Genomic DNA, 22,710 nt, shown 5'->3' on the forward strand with positions numbered 1-22,710 from the left:
CAGAGCACTAGCCTGTTAGCAATTTCATCGAAGTGTCTAATGCAGTGACCAGCTAACCTCATCCTTCAATGCTGTGTTTTCAATGTTACTTTTGGTAGGCCCTGGTATAAGTCGGCGCTTGTATGACTCTTCCGGGAGACATTGAGTTCCATTCTAAGCATCCTCACATAACAACTGTCCAACTGCTTCTTCAATGTTTTGGTGAGCGTCCATGTTTCAACCCCGAATAGAATAATAGATTCCACTGTTGCCAGAAACTAACTCACTTTCAATTTCCTTGCTAACTTTGAACACCATACCTTTCTCAATTTATGCCTTGCGCTCCAGGCAAGAGCTTTCCTTGCTACGATGTCTCTTTCAGAACTTTGTCTCCACGCACCAAGGTATTTGAAATGTTCAACTCCTTGAGCGACTTACCGAAGCATTTCGTGGTTGAATACTTGCAGTTCTGTTTTAACCGAATAAAACATAAGATCGACAAACAATTGCAACCAAATCAAAATGGATTCAGATCAGGATGGTCAACATCTCACATTGTTGCACTTAGAAGACTGATAGAGGGAGTTAAGAGCCATAACAGGAAAACTATCATTATCTATGTAGACTTTAAAAAGGCGTTTTATTCAGTACATAGAGAAATGATGATAAAGATACTTAAAGCATATGATATTCCACCAAGAATTTTGAGAGCAAAAAGTAAGCTGTATAATAACAATAGAACGAAAGTGATCACTCCTGATGGAGAGACGGAATACTTTGAAGTCAAAGCCGGAGTATTACAATGCGATACTCTAGCAGCCTATCTCTTCGCCATCGTTCTGGACTATGTAATGTGTAGAAGTACGAGGGCAAGGAAGAACTGGGATGCAAACTGCATAGGCAAAGAAATAAACCGCATCAAGCAGTAAATTACCTACACTATGCTGATGACCTGGCATTACTAACAGAGCAGACAGATCAGGCACAGGAGGTGCTGAGCAGATTAGAGCAGCAATCGGGGAAGGTAGGATTGTATAATAAAGCTAGTAGTAAAATGATACGAGGAACAAGAAAACGAATCCCTTTTCTTTCTAAAAGTGATATAGTTTAATAATATAATTCAATTTTTCTAAAACACAATGCTACAGAACCTTTATATGAGGACCAGCCCCTTTAGTTAATGCATCAGTTCTGCTATGGTGTGGGGTTTCCACATCCACTCTTTCTAGATAATAATCCTCCTTAGCATCGCTTTGCTGACGAAGATTAGGAAGGCTGTTCTCCACGTCGTCTACACACACGCTCGTGGCTGATAAGGCCGATGTAGGATCAACATATACGATTACATTGATGACAGGGGTAGGGTTGTCAGGGTCTGATGATGCAGCTGCATTATGTTTTCATATCTGACATTTTTCTTCAGGAGAGGCACTGCGACAAATCTCAAAGGAGGAAACAACATCGCTGATGGTATGGTGCCAAACGATGCGGTCTGCTGTAGAGTGGATCACTCACGATAATCAATGTATGTCACAAACTCTGTCGCGGTGGCCAATGGTGAGCTCACCGTACATGATGATCTTGGATAGGCGGTGGTCTTTCATCCTATCAACGTGCCCTGCCCAATGTAAAATAGCCCTGATGTAAAATAGCTTCCAGACTGATGACCTTTGCTCGCTGGAGGACCTCAGTATTACTGATGTAATCGCTCCAGTAAATGTTAAGGATGGTATGGAGCAGCGTTGGTGTAAAACCTTCAAGGAGCCTGAAATGACAGGACATAGAGCCATATATGAGCGTCGTGAGAACGACCACACTGTAGGCGCTAACTTTTGTGCTGATCTAAATGCTGCTAATTGTTCCACACACGCTTGTACAGTGTGCCAAATAATTTGTTTGCCATTGCAAGTCTGTTGTCAATTTCTTTGCTGATACTGGCTTCTAATGAGATGTTACATCCAAGATAAGTGAACTGCTCTACCGACTTCCGTTCTGTCTCAACAATGGTGATGTGGGTCGGGCTGTGCTCTTCCTGAGGAGCTGGTTGTTGTAGGACTTAAGTCTTTTTCAAGCTTACTTCCAGCCTGAAGAGCTGGGCGGCCTCTGCGACAAGTGAAGCATTATCTGAAAAGAATAATTCCTGGATCAGTTGCTCTTGAGTTTTTGTGTGGGCTTGTAGGCGTCGGGTTTGAAAAGGCTGCCATCTAGACGGTACCTGATGTAGACACCGTCTGCAGCGTTGAATTTTGCAGTGGCCTGCTTGAGCATCATGCTGAAAAAGATGCTTAAGAGAGTTGGTGGCATCCTGCTTCACGCCGTTTTTGATGGGGAATGGCTCAGATATGTTGCTATTCAGGCGGACTTGTCTTTGTTGGTCTTCATGAAGCTGGATGATTATCGTTAGGAATTTTGGGGGACAGTTTAGGATCTTCCACAGACCTTTCCTGCTCACAGTTTTGAGCGCTTTTGCCAGATCGACAAATGTTACATAAAGTGGTTTGATTTGCTTCTAGCACTTTTCTTGGAGCTGCTTGAGAACGAAAATCATATCTGCTGTGCCCCTGATACTACATTGGCTTTCTGAAAGATGATTTTCGGCGATGGACAGAACAAGTCTGTTAAGGAGTAATCTTGTTAGAACTTGTCCTGCAGTAGAAAGCCGGGTGGAATCCCAGGTAATTTGAGCAGTCTGACTGTCTCCTTTATATTTTCTTTTCCTACAGTGTAATGATGACAGCATCCCGGAGATCTTGTGGCAGCTTCTCTGTTCCCAGCACACGAGGAACTCGTGGGGTTTAACACGCAGGACAGGACCCCCATGCTTCCATATCTCATGTGGCATTCCATCGACTCTTGCTGCCTTTCTATACTAATGCCACTCACTAAATAAGCTTCGATCTTGGAGGATCCGTTTTTCTGATCTGCTAATGTTCTTGTTATTATCTAAGTTCCCTTTCCTTGTTTTGTAACTACTGCTTAACAAAGATTTATATTCTGTAGGGTTAAGGACTATGTAACCAGCAACAATGTGGTCAATACTCTCAGGTTTATCATTGCAACGTCTACACTTTGTGTCTACCTCATTATGTGTGACATTAGCTTGATAGTTCCTGGTGAGGAAACTCTGATCTTGAGCTGCCGGAATATATCCTTCTGTTTCGGTTTTCAAAGCAACACTTTGCAGCCACTGATGTGTTCGTGTTATATCTACATCAGCCTCCCCATATTTTTATTGATTATTTTGGAGTTTGCTTTATTTGGTGTTTGTCTTAAGGTGCTAGGGTTGATTTCTTGGTTCTGATTTCCCTCAAGATCCAATTTTCAACTTTTCGACCTCAGTTTACTACTTTGCTGGGGGATGTGTCCCTTAATGACCTGCGTGACTAATGATAAGCAGTATAATCTATTTCTAGTTTGCATTTTGTATAAAGAATCTATTTTAACCTTACTGGCAAGCAGTGATTCTCTTCACTACTCTAGACAGATTTGTTTCATCAAACTGGAAGGGGTCTGTCTGTTCTCATTTGGATGAGTTATACTGCGCTGGTCATCAATACAGTACTCACGACCCAGCAGCAATGAGTTAAATATTGTTTTCTTTTTTTTTTATTGCTTGGGAGGTAAAAACACTTCCTTTATCGTATTGTATCAGTACGTTCTCTTACGAGACTTGTGCTTGAGTCTTTTTTCTATCAAATATTTCTATTGTGATTTGTGTCTGTGTTGTGAATTGTGTTCTTTTGTTGTGCGTCAGCAGTTACTATAAGAGATGGGTCCGTGTGTTCGCTCTGAACTTTTCGACAGAATACCGATTCTGCTCGTATACTGCGGCGTCTTTCAGATAATAATTGCTGAAATCTCAGAAGACTAAATTCACCACTTTCTTGAAAGATTTATACATGAGCACAGCTGTTTCTTTCCACAGTCTAAAAAGAAACTAAAGAAAGGTGTTGCAGCTTAAAGACATTTAAATACCGTGCACTCGATGCTTGTTTGTTCTTAGTACGTATGGAGATTATAACATGTCAGTGTGTGATTTGTATTAAGAATTATTATACTAGTTGATGTATACCCGAGAGATAGTAATGTGTATATGTGTACTAATAAGAATGCATATATATGATTAGTTCTAGTACTCACAATTCCAAAGGAAATAGTTGCTATAGTTATTATTATTATTATTATTATTATTATTATTATTATTATTATTATTATTATTATTATTATTATTATTGCCACAGCTTCTAACGCTGTAGATGTACTACAGTGTCAAATGTTCATTACCGGTGAACTTAGGTAGCATCTCTCATTTTTCGAGCACTTTCCGGAGTATTCGAGCAACTCCAAGCAGTGCTGCTTTCTGCAAGTGCTCCAACCTTATTGCAGCCCCTATTTGTTCCACGTACTACTCGAGATTTTTACTCACTGTTCCCAGGGCTCCAATAATTATTGGTACTACTGCAACGTTTTTCATCGACAATTGCTTAACTTCCCAAGCTAACCTGTCATATCTCTCAACTTTTCTTTCTTCCTTCTCGCATACCTTGTTGTTAGCAGGGCATGCTATATCTATGATCCAGTTTGGTTACTTAGACTATGTCCGGCTTCCTATTCTCTATCTCATGGTCACACTGAATCATAAAATCCCATAAGATCTTTGCATTTCTATTTTCGACGATGCCTTCAGGTTTGTAGTCGTACCAATGTATTGCTCTGCCAAGTTCATGCTTGTTGATGAGTGTCCAATTGAAAAGCCTGGCTATATTGTTGTGGCTTCTCTTATATTCCTTCTCGGCTAGCGGCGTACATTGGCTGGTAATATGCCATACGGTTTCACCGTTTTGACCACAGATTTAAAATCAACTTTAGTCATCCACAGCCATTTTTATTCTCTGTCTGTCTTATCTTCAACATCCCTATGACATTGACCATGCATTCTTTTCTTTACCCACCTATTTTCAGTTTCATTCGTTTTCAATTTCTTGTATCGTACTTTCTCTTTGCAATCTTTCATCCTACACAAGCCTGACCTTTTTACTTCTAATAATAGCGGTTCTGTGGCATTTTTTACATTCCATGCTATGTTCATTTCTTCTGCTCTAAAGCTGTGTTCGCATCCAATAAGTCCTCTTCCCTCTCTATTAATTGATACATACAGTCTGTCTATGTCACATTTTGAGTGGAGTGTCCCATATCTATTTAGCAACTTCCTTGTCTTTCTGTCTAAGCTGTTTAAATCGTCTATTGTACATGCGATTACCCCTGCTCCATATCTAAGGAGTGAAACCACCCAAGTGTTGATAGCTTCGATCTTATTCCCTCCAATTAATTTTGACTTAAGGATCAGTCCCAGTCTGTGCAAGTACTCCACCTTAAATTTTTCTGTCTTTTCTTTCTCCATCAATCTATCCATTTCCAAAATCCCCAAGAACTTATAGCCCGTCTCTTCTATCTGCTTCATATCCTTCCACGACGTTATCGTTAGCCCGTCCATACATATGATTTTGCCTTTCTTCAAGTCTAACACACCACACTTTCTCAGTCCGAACTCCATTCTGATATCAGCACTGAAAGTATACACAGCATCAACGAGGGAACTGACTTGGGCTTCCTCTTTACCATAAAGTTTGAGGTCATCCATGAATAAAATAAAATGCTTGACTTTTTGCTGGCGGCCTTTCAATACATACCCAGCTTTTGCTTTCCTCGGAATCAGTGTTAGTAGTGTCAAGCACAGTACAAAGATCAGTGGGGACAGGCAGTCCCCTTGGAAGATGCCCCTCCTAATTTCTACTGACCCTAAACTTCTTCCGTGTGCTGTCATCTCCGTCCTCCAATTCCCCATAATTTTTCCAAGCAATCACTCAACATTATTATTATTATTGTTATTATTATTATTATTATTATAATTATTATTATTATTATTATTATTATTATTATTATTATTATTATTATTATTATTATTATTATTATTATTATTTTATGTTTGACTTTTGTTTTGCATTTGTACAAGTTGGATCCAAATCTCACTGAGAGACATCAAGACACAAGATAGAAGTTCATGTAGGTGTTATGCCTAGGGTACCATATATTTGGAATTGTACAGTTTTGTTCTAGTGAATGTTTAAGAAACCATAAGAAAATTATGTGTTCGTTTTAAAATTTGAGATCACATAGACAGTATTTTACGTAGGATATGGGCAGTTCCCATGAGCACTATCTTTTGAACTTCAGCCATTTTGGGGTTTCCTGGTATCTGAGCTAGGTAGTAATCAGCCCGTTTCGCTGTCATTCCCAGGGCACCTGTGACAATAGGTATTGTTTTCGTCTTCAGATTCCACATTTTGCTAATTTCTATTTCAAGATCTTTATATTTGCTCAGTTTTTGGTAGGTCTTGACAGATACGTTTATATCGATTGGGACTGTCATATCAATGAGGAGGCATGATTTTTGTCTGACGTCTTTCAGTATGATGTCTGGCCTATTTGCATCTATCTTTCTGTCAGTTTGAATGGTGAAGTTCCAGAGGAGTGCGATGTGATCTTTTCAAGTACTGGGGTTAGTTTGTGTTCCCACCAGTTTTTATTATGGGGCAAGTCCAGGCTTTTGAAAATTACCCAGTGAATATATTGTGCAGCTCTATCATGCCTGTTGAGATACTCTGTAGGCGCAAGCAAACTGCACATGGAGCCAACATGATCGATGGTCTCATTTTGTTGTTGGCATATACGACATAATGGGGAGCTGCCGTTCTTTAATATGTTGGCCTGGTAGTTCTTTGTAGGTAGGCATTGATCTTGGGCTGCTATGATAAACCCCTCTGTTTCTGATTTCAAGCCAGAGGCCATTAGCCATTGATGGGTAAGGGCTTTGTCAATATCTGCATTATTCGCTCTCTTTGGGTATTTGCCATTGAGAGGTTTTCCATGCCATTTATCAGTCATAATATCTAAGGCAGCAATTTTAGCACGGATTTTAAGCGCTTAGCTTTTTCTGCGGGTGTTTCTAGTTCGTCAAATTCTTGAATTTGTTGTAATTGGAATTCACTTAGATATTCCTTTGTCTGTTTTGTTACTGAGTAAGATGCTTTCTTGCTTTCATGTTTTGAGACAAGTTTTAGCATCCAGTCCTCAGAGTTTTTCAGATAGGTGTCTAGGCCAATTGTGGCTACCTTCATTGTTAATGCCAGCTGTAGAAGTCCACGGCCTCCCTCTTTTCTTGGCACATAAAGACGTTCTATATCTGCCTTAGGTTGGTGCATTCTATGTATTGTCAACAGTTTTCGTATTTTTCTGTCAACATTACATATTTCAGTAATTGACCAGTTAACGATATTGAAACTGTAAGTCAGGACTGGTATGGCTAGAGCATTGATCGCTTCGATCCTGTTTCTTGCGTTTAACTCTGTCTTCAGTATTACTCTCACCCTGCGATAACATTCTCTTCTAATCCTTTCCCTCATCACTGAATGCTTGATATTGTCCCCTTCAATTGCCCCTAGGTATGTGTAGCTCTCTGCTGGTTCTAACTCTTTTATGACATTTTGCTGGTCAAGGTTCACATTAGATGTTTTTGTCATTTTTCCTTTGATAAAGGTAGATTTTGCACATTTACCAAGGCCAAATTGCATGCTGATGTCATCACTGAATTGTTTAACAATCGCTAGTAGGCCTTTGAGTTGTTGGTCATTTTTTGCAAAAAGCTTCAAATCATCCATGTAAATGAGATGATTTATATTTTTATCAAATATTTTAAAACCATACTGTGCATCATTGAGCAATTTTGAGAGAGGCATTAAGGCTAGACAGAAGAGGAGTGGTGATAGTGAGTCACCCTGGAAAATTCCAGATGAAATTCTTACATCTCCAGCATTTAGAGATTCATTGTCACTGTTCAACGTCAGTGTGGTTCTCCATGATCTCATACTTACAGATAAAAAGTTTCGCATAGTAGGAGCTATTTTGTACATTTCCAGACATTTCCTAATCCAGCTATGTGGTAGGCTATCAAAGGCCTTTTTGTAATCTATTCAGGCTATTGAAAAGTTTTTGTGTCGCTTGTGACAATCTTCTAAGATCATCTTATTGATGAGTAGCTGATCTTTACAACCATAAGATCCACGTTTACACCCCTTTTGCTCATTAGGGAATGTGCTACTTTCTATTAAAAGACTATAGGTATATTCAGTTAGGACGGATGTTAGCGTCTTATACATTGTTGTTAAGCAGGTTATGGGGCGATAATTTTTTGGTTCGTTTGTTTCCTCATTTTTTGGAAGCAGGAATGTTAAACCATTAACTAGCCAAGAGGGCATCAATCTAGGATTTTGCAAAACATCGTTGTAAAGTTTTGTTAGCAGTTCATGGCTCTCTGGGAAAGAATTCAACCAGAAGTTTGGAATTTTATCCTTTCCTGGATCCTTCCATTTGCTTGACCTCCTGAGAGCAGATCTTATATCTTCTACCCTGACCCCCTCCGACTTTTGCTCCTCTAAGGAGTCTAAGTCTGTAGATATTCTATCAATCCATTGTGTGTTTTATCTTCTTCCCAGATTTTATTCCAAAATTCCTGCACTTCTTCTTTTGATGGAACAGACCTTATTGTTACTGGTGTTTTCCCTATCTTCCTGTAGAAATGTTTGGGGTTATTTTTGAACATGTTATTATCTCTGAAGAATCTAACACGCTTTTCATACCTTGCTATGCGGGCAGCTTTAGCACATACCTTTTGCTTGATGGTTTCTATGGTGGCATCAATGTCAACTATGGTTTTCATATTATATTTTTTCTTTAGTTTTTGGGTCCTTGTAGGTTTGATACTCTTATCAAATTGAAGGTTTTTCAAACATTCTATGTCAGATCTAAGTAGCTTTATTTGGTGTTGAATGGGCTCTTGCCAAGAGGCCTTTTTGTGGGAGTGTTGTTGTTTTCTAATCTTTTCACCACATAGAATCGTTGAGATTTTTGCGGATGCATAGTACATGTGGTTGAGATCTGTAATATCAACATCATTAGCTGAAATTATATCCGTAAGTGCAAGGTGGATTTTACCAATTATTTTCAGGTTTTGGTTAGAATTGCGAATTTTTGGGAGAGTGTCGCGTTCCTTCATACTGGTTTCTTTAATTTTCAGCCATTCAATCATGATTTGACTTTTTAGATCATGTAGTACTTTTGCGTCGATTTCTGTATGACTTTCTTCGTGCATTTGATTTTCACCTGCCTTAGTGTTTATGGTTGGTTCAGAGAGTATTTCACTTTGCTTATCAGTTACATTAATTATTTCAATCATTACTGTATTTTCATCAGTCTTGGGCTGGTTTATAATTATTTCCTCTGTAGTATCTTCTTTAGCTGCAGTTTCATTCTTTTTATCCCTTACTGCTTGTTTAATTTGGTCAATCTCTACTTCGGTTAGTAATTTTTTTTCATAATGTTTCTTCTGACGTTGGCAAGTTTGTTACTGTCTATGTAGGGTCTTACTTCAAGGTGTTTCTGTCTCCAGTTTAAGTAGGTTTGTACAGTATTCGATTTATTTGTGGGGAAATATATGGCACGGTAGAAGGCTGTAAGAACTCCTTTATTATCTTCCCTAGACCATTTTTCATTCTTTTTCTTTTGGTTGTTTGGTGATGAGCATGGATGGCCATCTGTTGGAATATTCCGGTTGTGGGGTACTTCCAGCTCCTGTGTGTCGGGAAGATTTTAACCAGTAGCAGATTTATCGTCTCGGATCTGGTTCATCATCCGAGTACGTGGTCCTTTATAACCCGGTCGATGACCATTCTGGTTTGTATTTTGTTTTGTTAACAGTGAGGCATAACAAGCTTCGACGTTGACGCTAGGGGACGGATCTGTCTGTTTAGGGTTAATTTTTTGAGACAACACCGTCTGCGAGCTCTCGTGACGTAGCTTCTTAAGGCTAGCAGATCTATATCGAGTACGCGGCTCCTTGTGATTCGGTCGACGATCAATCTGGTTTGTAATCTGCTGTGTTATCATTGAGGCATGACGAGCTTTGGCGTTGATATTAGGGGACGGATTTGTCTGTTTAGGGTCAATTCTTTGAGACAACACCGTCACCGAGTTCTCAGCGTGTAAACATTGCTCGTAGCGTAGTTTCTTAAGGCTAGCATATCAGTATTCGTCTGTATTTTGTTTTTTTGTTGATAGATTTATCTCCGGGCATAGTGTATTTCTTGTTTTTGTTTTTTTGTGGCGTTTTAAACTTATGAATGGTTCACTCTGTCAGTGTTTGTTCACAAAATGAAACTAAATAAAGAAGAAAAAGAAAGAGTTTTGTTTTTGCTTCGTTTGTGATACGCGTTTTCGTATGCTTGAGTGTGTCCTGTGAATTCCGCGTAGGTGTGTAAACATTAAGATGCATGTGTAGTTCTATGGGTATCAAAACGTATATATCATCGTGTAGACTTTCGAGTGTATGCGTAATTATTCAATATATGTACTTACTATTTTGTTCCATTTCTTTTTTATAGTTTGTAAACTTTCCGGTGTTGGTTTTGCGTGTGTGATCGCACGTGTCTCACTGAGACATCGTGCATAGGAGAACCTGTGCTTTGTATGGCAGTAAAATTTCATTTTTTTAAAAATTATCTTCGTTAAAAGACCGCTTCATTCAAATCTTCCACCGGTTCTTTTGCCTAATTCCATCGATGTTATTGGATTAGATTTGTTTTTGTATAGGGAGCCCGGTGTAGCACATCCATGTTGTTATCCAGCCCGGTGCTGATCCTTTTCTATTCAGCCCGGTGCTGATCCTTATTATTATTATTATTATTATTATTATTATTATTATTATTATTATTATTATTATTATTATTATTATTATTGCACAGCTTCTAACGCTAGAGACGTACTACAGTGTCAACAGTTCACTACCAGTGAACTAATTTAACACCACACATGTTTCGAGCACCATCCGGAGTATTCGAGCCCTTCCAAGCAGTGCTGTTTTCTGCAATGCCCGACACTTATCGCAGCCCCTATTTGTTCCATGTATTTCTCAAGATTTTTATTCACCGTTATTATTATTATTATTATTATTATTATTATTATTAGTAGTAGTAGTAGTAGTAGTAGTAGTAGTAGTAGTAGTAGTAGTAGTAGTAGTTTGACTTTTGCTTTTTATTTGTACAAGAAGATTCTAACTCTCACCCGGAGACCTCAAGAGACAACAAGTTAGAAGGTCAGGGTGGTGTTATGCCTAGGGTGTCATATATTTCGTTTTGCACAAGGTATTTTTCTAAAGAATATTTAAGAAAGCATAAGAAAATTATGATTTTTTAAATTTAAAATTTGAAATTATATAGATAGTATTTTATGTAGGATATGGGCAGTTACCATGAGCACTTCCTTTTGAATTTCAGCCGTATTATTGTTTCCTGGTATCTGAGCTAGGTAGGAATCAACCCCTTTTGCTATCATTCCTTGGGCACCTATGGAAACAAGTAGTGTTAGTGCTGAGATTCCACATTCTGCCAATTTCAATTTCAAAATCTTTATACTTTATTATTATCATTATTATTATTATTATTATTATTATTATTATTATTATTATTATTATTATTATTATTATTATTATTATTATTATTATTATTATTATTTTGCTTCTCACAGCGCTGTGTCTTGTTTGCCCCGGTCGATTCAGTGAGAGCAGACAACAACTACTCTCAGAGAAATCGCTGCGTCTTTTTCCCTCATTATTAGCTTCGATACTAGATTGTTTATTATCGTGGGAGACATTCAATACCCAAGCACCAATCTCAAATACATGGCTGTCCCCAGTAGAGCGGTTTGGGAGAATGCTCTGCTCTCATGTCAATTCCAAATTCTCTGACATATTTCTCGAGTTTGGTAGTTAGTACTTTGCGTGCCCCCAAAACTACTGGAATGACGGACACTCTCCTCATAGTCCACAATCTTGCAATTTCGTCTTTTAGTAGTCTGTACAGTGCACGTAATATTATTATTATTGTTGTTGTTATTCCTTCGTAACACAGTGTAGGTAAAAATGCACCAGAGTCTTTTGTCATCTGCCAAGTCCCAAGAACGACCTCAGACAGATAGTACTCTATTTAAGATGTGCAATGTGCCCGATAAGGCTGCTTTATGCGAGACATCAATGTTGCATGGGATTTCCAGTTGCCTTCAGAAGTTTCGAAGTTTCAATGGGATTGAGCCCAACGCTCTGATCACCACTGGTATCACTTTTACATTACCCTCTCGCGTTCCATACAGTCTTGTCATGTCCACTTTCAATTCGGAGTACTTGGTGAGTATTTCACCCTCTTTACTCATAACATTCATGTCATTTGGTATGGCTACATCAATGATCTGACAGTATTTGTCTCTCTTATTCAATATAACAATATCCGGCTGACAGGTTTCGATTACACGAACTGTCTGAAAATCATAGTCCCAGAGTATCGTTACTTTTCCATCCTGCTGCATAACTTTACTTGGTAAATGCTCATACCAGTTCTCTGTTACTTGATATTGGTATTTACGGAATAAGAGTCAATGAAGATACACACTCACTTTATCGTAGCGGGTCTTGTATTCTCATTGTGCAAAACTTTCACATCCACTTAACAAGTGGATCGCATTGTCCACACTCTTTCCACAGAGTCTGCGTTTCTGGGTGGCAGAAGTTTTATACATATTATAATTCATTGAATTGGTAGCGAGAATAATATTATTATTATTATTATTATTATTATTATTATTACTATTATCATTTTATGTTTGACTTTTGTTTTGCATTTGTACAAGTTGGATCCAAGTCTCACCCAGAGACCCTTATTATTATTATTACTATTATTATTATTATTATTATTATTATTATTATTATTATTATTATTATTATTATTATTATTATTATTATTATTATTCAGTAGTTTTATTTTTATAACGTGCTTTCACTTCACTACCGAGCGCAGCTCTGTGCGCCTTGGGTATGCGCTGTGGTTTGCTGTGGTGCTCTTATGTTTACTGTATTTAAAGTGTTTTGCGTAGGATGTGTGCAGTACCCAGTAGTGCAATTTTCTGTATGTTATATATATTTGTAAGTCCTGCTATTTTTGTTATGTATTTGTCTGAATATTTTTTTATTATACCTAAGGCACCTACTATGATAGGAATTGTTTCTGTTTTTAGATTCCACATTCGAGTTATCTCTATTTCCAGGTCTTTGTATTTTGAAAGTTTTTCCATTTCTTTCAGAGAAACGTTGTCATCTGCTGGTATTGATACATCAATTAGAAAGCATTTTTTTTCTTCATGATCTTTGAGAACTATATCTGGTCTATTTGCCTTAATTTCTCTATCTGTGTGTATTGGCATATCCCAGAGTATGGTTGCTTTCTCGTTTTCTGTGACCTTTTCTGGCGTGTGTTTATACCATCTTTTTTCTGTTGTTATTCCATAATGTTGGCATAGCTTCCAGTGTATATAGGTCCCAGCTCTGTCGTGTCTGTGGATATATTCCTTCTTAGCCAGGACTGGGCAGCCAGAGATAATATGATTTATTGTTTCTTGTCGATCTCCACATATTCTACAGTTACTTGTTATATTTCTTTTCATTATGTGTTTTTGGTAATTTCTGGTGGGGAGGCTTTGGTCTTGTGCAGCAATTAAAAATCCTTCAGTCTCTGCTTTGAGTCCTGAGCTTCTCAGCCATTGCTGGGATTTTTCTCTGTCTATTTCTTTCGCATTTAGTTTAGCCCAGTATTTACCATGTAGGGGCTTTTCTTGCCATCGTTTTATCATGGTCCGTTGCTGTTCTAGTTTTAGTTTGGATTTCATTTGTTTTATAGCTTATGTTGTTTCTTCTTCTTCTTCTTCGTATTTGTTAGGTAGATTGATTTCTTGTTTGTATTTGTCAGCTTCCTTAAATACTGAAAACGGTTTTTTGTTTTGCTCGTGTTTTGTGGCTATTTGTATTAGTTTCCCTTGCTTCTGGAGTAGGTATTTTTGCAGTCCTATAGTGGTTATTTTATAATAGTTTTCTAGCTGTATAAGACCCCTGCCACCTTCTGTGCGTTGTATATATAGCCTTTCTATGTCAGATTTTGGGTGGTGCATCCTATATCCTGTCATTATTTTTCTTGTTTTCCTGTCTATTTTACATAGTTCATTTAGTGTCCAGTTAAGGATGTTGTAGCTGTAGCTTATAACTGGGACAGCTAAAGTGTTGATACCCATTATCTTGTTTTTAGCATTGAGCTCTGTCATTATTATTATTACTATTATTATTATTATTATTATTATTATTATTATTATTATTATTATTTTATGTTTGACTTTTGTTTTGCATTTGTACAAGTTGGATCCAAGTCTCACCCAGAGACCTCAAGAGACAACAAGTTAGATGTTCATGTAGGTGTTATGCCTAGGGTACCATATATTTGGCTTTGTACAGTTTTGTTCTAGTGAATGTTTAAGAAACAGTAAGAAAATTATGTGTTTACTTTAAAATTTGAGATCACATAGACAGTATTTTACGTAGGATATGGGCAGTTCCCATGAGCACTATCTTTTGAACTTCAGCCATTTTGGGGCCTTCCTGGCATCTGAGCTAGGTAGTAATCAGCCCGTTTCGCTGTCATTCCCAGGGCACCTATGACAATAGGTATTGTTTTCCTCTTCAGATTCCACATTTTGCTAATTTTTATTTCAAGATCTTTATATTTGCTCAGTTTTTGGTAGGTCTTGACAGATACGTTTATATCGATTGGGACAGTCATATCAATGAGGAGGCATGATTTTTGTCTGAAGTCTTTCAGTATGATGTCTGGCCTATTTGCGTCTATCTTTCTGTCAGTTTGAATGGTGAAGTTCCAGAGGAGTGCGATGTGTTCATTTTCAAGTACTGGGGGTGGTTTGTGTTCCCACCAGTTTTTATCATGGGGCAAGTCCAGGCTTTTACATATTACCCAGTGAATATATTGTGCAGCTCTATCATGCCTGTTGAGATACTCTGTAGGCGCAAGCAGACTGCACATGGAGACAACATGATCGATGGTCTCATTTTGTTGTTGGCATATACGACATAATGGGGAGCTGCCGTTCTTTAATATGTTGGCTTGGTAGTTCTTTGTAGGTAGGCATTGATCTTGGGCTGCTATGATAAACCCCTCTGTTTCTGATTTCAAGCCAGAGGTCATTATTATTATTATTATTATTATTATTATTATTATTATTATTATTATTATTATTATTATTGCCACAGCTTCTAACGCTGTAGATGTACTACAGTGTCAAATGTTCATTACCGGTGAACTTAGGTAGCATCTCTCATTTTTCGAGCACTTTCCGGAGTATTCGAGCAACTCCAAGCAGTGCTGCTTTCTGCAAGTGCTCCAACCTTATTGCAGCCCCTATTTGTTCCACGTACTACTCGAGATTTTTACTCACTGTTCCCAGGGCTCCAATAATTATTGGTACTACTGCAACGTTTTTCATCGACAATTGCTTAACTTCCCAAGCTAACCTGTCATATCTCTCAACTTTTCTTTCTTCCTTCTCGCATACCTTGTTGTTAGCAGGGCATGCTATATCTATGATCCAGTTTGGTTACTTAGACTATGTCCGGCTTCCTATTCTCTATCTCATGGTCACACTGAATCATAAAATCCCATAAGATCTTTGCATTTCTATTTTCGACGATGCCTTCAGGTTTGTAGTCGTACCAATGTATTGCTCTGCCAAGTTCATGCTTGTTGATGAGTGTCCAATTGAAAAGCCTGGCTATATTGTTGTGGCTTCTCTTATATTCCTTCTCGGCTAGCGGCGTACATTGGCTGGTAATATGCCATACGGTTTCACCGTTTTGACCACAGATTTAAAATCAACTTTAGTCATCCACAGCCATTTTTATTCTCTGTCTGTCTTATCTTCAACATCCCTATGACATTGACCATGCATTCTTTTCTTTACCCACCTATTTTCAGTTTCATTCGTTTTCAATTTCTTGTATCGTACTTTCTCTTTGCAATCTTTCATCCTACACAAGCCTGACCTTTTTACTTCTAATAATAGCGGTTCTGTGGCATTTTTTACATTCCATGCTATGTTCATTTCTTCTGCTCTAAAGCTGTGTTCGCATCCAATAAGTCCTCTTCCCTCTCTATTAATTGATACATACAGTCTGTCTATGTCACATTTTGAGTGGAGTGTCCCATATCTATTTAGCAACTTCCTTGTCTTTCTGTCTAAGCTGTTTAAATCGTCTATTGTACATGCGATTACCCCTGCTCCATATCTAAGGAGTGAAACCACCCAAGTGTTGATAGCTTCGATCTTATTCCCTCCAATTAATTTTGACTTAAGGATCAGTCCCAGTCTGTGCAAGTACTCCACCTTAAATTTTTCTGTCTTTTCTTTCTCCATCAATCTATCCATTTCCAAAATCCCCAAGAACTTATAGCCCGTCTCTTCTATCTGCTTCATATCCTTCCACGACGTTATCGTTAGCCCGTCCATACATATGATTTTGCCTTTCTTCAAGTCTAACACACCACACTTTCTCAGTCCGAACTCCATTCTGATATCAGCACTGAAAGTATACACAGCATCAACGAGGGAACTGACTTGGGCTTCCTCTTTACCATAAAGTTTGAGGTCATCCATGAATAAAATAAAATGCTTGACTTTTTGCTGGCGGCCTTTCAATACATACCCAGCTTTTGCTTTCCTCGGAATCAGTGTTAGTAGTGTCAAGCACAGTACAAAGATCAGTGGGGACAGGCAGTCCCCTTGGAAGATGCCCCTCCTAATTTCTACTGACCCTAAACTTCTTCCGTGTGCTGTCATCTCCGTCCTCCAATTCCCCATAATTTTTCCAAGCAATCACTCAACATTATTATTATTATTGTTATTATTATTATTATTATTATAATTATTATTATTATTATTATTATTATTATTATTATTATTATTATTATTATTATTATTATTATTATTATTATTTTATGTTTGACTTTTGTTTTGCATTTGTACAAGTTGGATCCAAATCTCACTGAGAGACATCAAGACACAAGATAGAAGTTCATGTAGGTGTTATGCCTAGGGTACCATATATTTGGAATTGTACAGTTTTGTTCTAGTGAATGTTTAAGAAACCATAAGAAAATTATGTGTTCGTTTTAAAATTTGAGATCACATAGACAGTATTTTACGTAGGATATGGGCAGTTCCCATGAGCACTATCTTTTGAACTTCAGCCATTTTGGGGTTTCCTGGTATCTGAGCTAGGTAGTAATCAGCCCGTTTCGCTGTCATTCCCAGGGCACCTGTGACAATAGGTATTGTTTTCGTCTTCAGATTCCACATTTTGCTAATTTCTATTTCAAGATCTTTATATTTGCTCAGTTTTTGGTAGGTCTTGACAGATACGTTTATATCGATTGGGACTGTCATATCAATGAGGAGGCATGATTTTTGTCTGACGTCTTTCAGTATGATGTCTGGCCTATTTGCATCTATCTTTCTGTCAGTTTGAATGGTGAAGTTCCAGAGGAGTGCGATGTGATCTTTTCAAGTACTGGGGTTAGTTTGTGTTCCCACCAGTTTTTATTATGGGGCAAGTCCAGGCTTTTGAAAATTACCCAGTGAATATATTGTGCAGCTCTATCATGCCTGTTGAGATACTCTGTAGGCGCAAGCAAACTGCACATGGAGCCAACATGATCGATGGTCTCATTTTGTTGTTGGCATATACGACATAATGGGGAGCTGCCGTTCTTTAATATGTTGGCCTGGTAGTTCTTTGTAGGTAGGCATTGATCTTGGGCTGCTATGATAAACCCCTCTGTTTCTGATTTCAAGCCAGAGGCCATTAGCCATTGATGGGTAAGGGCTTTGTCAATATCTGCATTATTCGCTCTCTTTGGGTATTTGCCATTGAGAGGTTTTCCATGCCATTTATCAGTCATAATATCTAAGGCAGCAATTTTAGCACGGATTTTAAGCGCTTAGCTTTTTCTGCGGGTGTTTCTAGTTCGTCAAATTCTTGAATTTGTTGTAATTGGAATTCACTTAGATATTCCTTTGTCTGTTTTGTTACTGAGTAAGATGCTTTCTTGCTTTCATGTTTTGAGACAAGTTTTAGCATCCAGTCCTCAGAGTTTTTCAGATAGGTGTCTAGGCCAATTGTGGCTACCTTCATTGTTAATGCCAGCTGTAGAAGTCCACGGCCTCCCTCTTTTCTTGGCACATAAAGACGTTCTATATCTGCCTTAGGTTGGTGCATTCTATGTATTGTCAACAGTTTTCGTATTTTTCTGTCAACATTACATATTTCAGTAATTGACCAGTTAACGATATTGAAACTGTAAGTCAGGACTGGTATGGCTAGAGCATTGATCGCTTCGATCCTGTTTCTTGCGTTTAACTCTGTCTTCAGTATTACTCTCACCCTGCGATAACATTCTCTTCTAATCCTTTCCCTCATCACTGAATGCTTGATATTGTCCCCTTCAATTGCCCCTAGGTATGTGTAGCTCTCTGCTGGTTCTAACTCTTTTATGACATTTTGCTGGTCAAGGTTCACATTAGATGTTTTTGTCATTTTTCCTTTGATAAAGGTAGATTTTGCACATTTACCAAGGCCAAATTGCATGCTGATGTCATCACTGAATTGTTTAACAATCGCTAGTAGGCCTTTGAGTTGTTGGTCATTTTTTGCAAAAAGCTTCAAATCATCCATGTAAATGAGATGATTTATATTTTTATCAAATATTTTAAAACCATACTGTGCATCATTGAGCAATTTTGAGAGAGGCATTAAGGCTAGACAGAAGAGGAGTGGTGATAGTGAGTCACCCTGGAAAATTCCAGATGAAATTCTTACATCTCCAGCATTTAGAGATTCATTGTCACTGTTCAACGTCAGTGTGGTTCTCCATGATCTCATACTTACAGATAAAAAGTTTCGCATAGTAGGAGCTATTTTGTACATTTCCAGACATTTCCTAATCCAGCTATGTGGTAGGCTATCAAAGGCCTTTTTGTAATCTATTCAGGCTATTGAAAAGTTTTTGTGTCGCTTGTGACAATCTTCTAAGATCATCTTATTGATGAGTAGCTGATCTTTACAACCATAAGATCCACGTTTACACCCCTTTTGCTCATTAGGGAATGTGCTACTTTCTATTAAAAGACTATAGGTATATTCAGTTAGGACGGATGTTAGCGTCTTATACATTGTTGTTAAGCAGGTTATGGGGCGATAATTTTTTGGTTCGTTTGTTTCCTCATTTTTTGGAAGCAGGAATGTTAAACCATTAACTAGCCAAGAGGGCATCAATCTAGGATTTTGCAAAACATCGTTGTAAAGTTTTGTTAGCAGTTCATGGCTCTCTGGGAAAGAATTCAACCAGAAGTTTGGAATTTTATCCTTTCCTGGATCCTTCCATTTGCTTGACCTCCTGAGAGCAGATCTTATATCTTCTACCCTGACCCCCTCCGACTTTTGCTCCTCTAAGGAGTCTAAGTCTGTAGATATTCTATCAATCCATTGTGTGTTTTATCTTCTTCCCAGATTTTATTCCAAAATTCCTGCACTTCTTCTTTTGATGGAACAGACCTTATTGTTACTGGTGTTTTCCCTATCTTCCTGTAGAAATGTTTGGGGTTATTTTTGAACATGTTATTATCTCTGAAGAATCTAACACGCTTTTCATACCTTGCTATGCGGGCAGCTTTAGCACATACCTTTTGCTTGATGGTTTCTATGGTGGCATCAATGTCAACTATGGTTTTCATATTATATTTTTTCTTTAGTTTTTGGGTCCTTGTAGGTTTGATACTCTTATCAAATTGAAGGTTTTTCAAACATTCTATGTCAGATCTAAGTAGCTTTATTTGGTGTTGAATGGGCTCTTGCCAAGAGGCCTTTTTGTGGGAGTGTTGTTGTTTTCTAATCTTTTCACCACATAGAATCGTTGAGATTTTTGCGGATGCATAGTACATGTGGTTGAGATCTGTAATATCAACATCATTAGCTGAAATTATATCCGTAAGTGCAAGGTGGATTTTACCAATTATTTTCAGGTTTTGGTTAGAATTGCGAATTTTTGGGAGAGTGTCGCGTTCCTTCATACTGGTTTCTTTAATTTTCAGCCATTCAATCATGATTTGACTTTTTAGATCATGTAGTACTTTTGCGTCGATTTCTGTATGACTTTCTTCGTGCATTTGATTTTCACCTGCCTTAGTGTTTATGGTTGGTTCAGAGAGTATTTCACTTTGCTTATCAGTTACATTAATTATTTCAATCATTACTGTATTTTCATCAGTCTTGGGCTGGTTTATAATTATTTCCTCTGTAGTATCTTCTTTAGCTGCAGTTTCATTCTTTTTATCCCTTACTGCTTGTTTAATTTGGTCAATCTCTACTTCGGTTAGTAATTTTTTTTCATAATGTTTCTTCTGACGTTGGCAAGTTTGTTACTGTCTATGTAGGGTCTTACTTCAAGGTGTTTCTGTCTCCAGTTTAAGTAGGTTTGTACAGTATTCGATTTATTTGTGGGGAAATATATGGCACGGTAGAAGGCTGTAAGAACTCCTTTATTATCTTCCCTAGACCATTTTTCATTCTTTTTCTTTTGGTTGTTTGGTGATGAGCATGGATGGCCATCTGTTGGAATATTCCGGTTGTGGGGTACTTCCAGCTCCTGTGTGTCGGGAAGATTTTAACCAGTAGCAGATTTATCGTCTCGGATCTGGTTCATCATCCGAGTACGTGGTCCTTTATAACCCGGTCGATGACCATTCTGGTTTGTATTTTGTTTTGTTAACAGTGAGGCATAACAAGCTTCGACGTTGACGCTAGGGGACGGATCTGTCTGTTTAGGGTTAATTTTTTGAGACAACACCGTCTGCGAGCTCTCGTGACGTAGCTTCTTAAGGCTAGCAGATCTATATCGAGTACGCGGCTCCTTGTGATTCGGTCGACGATCAATCTGGTTTGTAATCTGCTGTGTTATCATTGAGGCATGACGAGCTTTGGCGTTGATATTAGGGGACGGATTTGTCTGTTTAGGGTCAATTCTTTGAGACAACACCGTCACCGAGTTCTCAGCGTGTAAACATTGCTCGTAGCGTAGTTTCTTAAGGCTAGCATATCAGTATTCGTCTGTATTTTGTTTTTTTGTTGATAGATTTATCTCCGGGCATAGTGTATTTCTTGTTTTTGTTTTTTTGTGGCGTTTTAAACTTATGAATGGTTCACTCTGTCAGTGTTTGTTCACAAAATGAAACTAAATAAAGAAGAAAAAGAAAGAGTTTTGTTTTTGCTTCGTTTGTGATACGCGTTTTCGTATGCTTGAGTGTGTCCTGTGAATTCCGCGTAGGTGTGTAAACATTAAGATGCATGTGTAGTTCTATGGGTATCAAAACGTATATATCATCGTGTAGACTTTCGAGTGTATGCGTAATTATTCAATATATGTACTTACTATTTTGTTCCATTTCTTTTTTATAGTTTGTAAACTTTCCGGTGTTGGTTTTGCGTGTGTGATCGCACGTGTCTCACTGAGACATCGTGCATAGGAGAACCTGTGCTTTGTATGGCAGTAAAATTTCATTTTTTTAAAAATTATCTTCGTTAAAAGACCGCTTCATTCAAATCTTCCACCGGTTCTTTTGCCTAATTCCATCGATGTTATTGGATTAGATTTGTTTTTGTATAGGGAGCCCGGTGTAGCACATCCATGTTGTTATCCAGCCCGGTGCTGATCCTTTTCTATTCAGCCCGGTGCTGATCCTTATTATTATTATTATTATTATTATTATTATTATTATTATTATTATTATTATTATTATTATTATTATTGCACAGCTTCTAACGCTAGAGACGTACTACAGTGTCAACAGTTCACTACCAGTGAACTAATTTAACACCACACATGTTTCGAGCACCATCCGGAGTATTCGAGCCCTTCCAAGCAGTGCTGTTTTCTGCAATGCCCGACACTTATCGCAGCCCCTATTTGTTCCATGTATTTCTCAAGATTTTTATTCACCGTTATTATTATTATTATTATTATTATTATTATTATTAGTAGTAGTAGTAGTAGTAGTAGTAGTAGTAGTAGTAGTAGTAGTAGTAGTAGTAGTAGTAGTTTGACTTTTGCTTTTTATTTGTACAAGAAGATTCTAACTCTCACCCGGAGACCTCAAGAGACAACAAGTTAGAAGGTCAGGGTGGTGTTATGCCTAGGGTGTCATATATTTCGTTTTGCACAAGGTATTTTTCTAAAGAATATTTAAGAAAGCATAAGAAAATTATGATTTTTTAAATTTAAAATTTGAAATTATATAGATAGTATTTTATGTAGGATATGGGCAGTTACCATGAGCACTTCCTTTTGAATTTCAGCCGTATTATTGTTTCCTGGTATCTGAGCTAGGTAGGAATCAACCCCTTTTGCTATCATTCCTTGGGCACCTATGGAAACAAGTAGTGTTAGTGCTGAGATTCCACATTCTGCCAATTTCAATTTCAAAATCTTTATACTTTATTATTATCATTATTATTATTATTATTATTATTATTATTATTATTATTATTATTATTATTATTATTATTATTATTATTATTATTTTGCTTCTCACAGCGCTGTGTCTTGTTTGCCCCGGTCGATTCAGTGAGAGCAGACAACAACTACTCTCAGAGAAATCGCTGCGTCTTTTTCCCTCATTATTAGC

Source organism: Octopus bimaculoides, chromosome 13 (assembly GCF_046866305.1).
Source record: "Octopus bimaculoides isolate indiv1 chromosome 13, ASM4686630v1, whole genome shotgun sequence".
In the NCBI taxonomy this organism is placed as follows: Eukaryota; Metazoa; Mollusca; class Cephalopoda; order Octopoda; family Octopodidae; genus Octopus; species Octopus bimaculoides.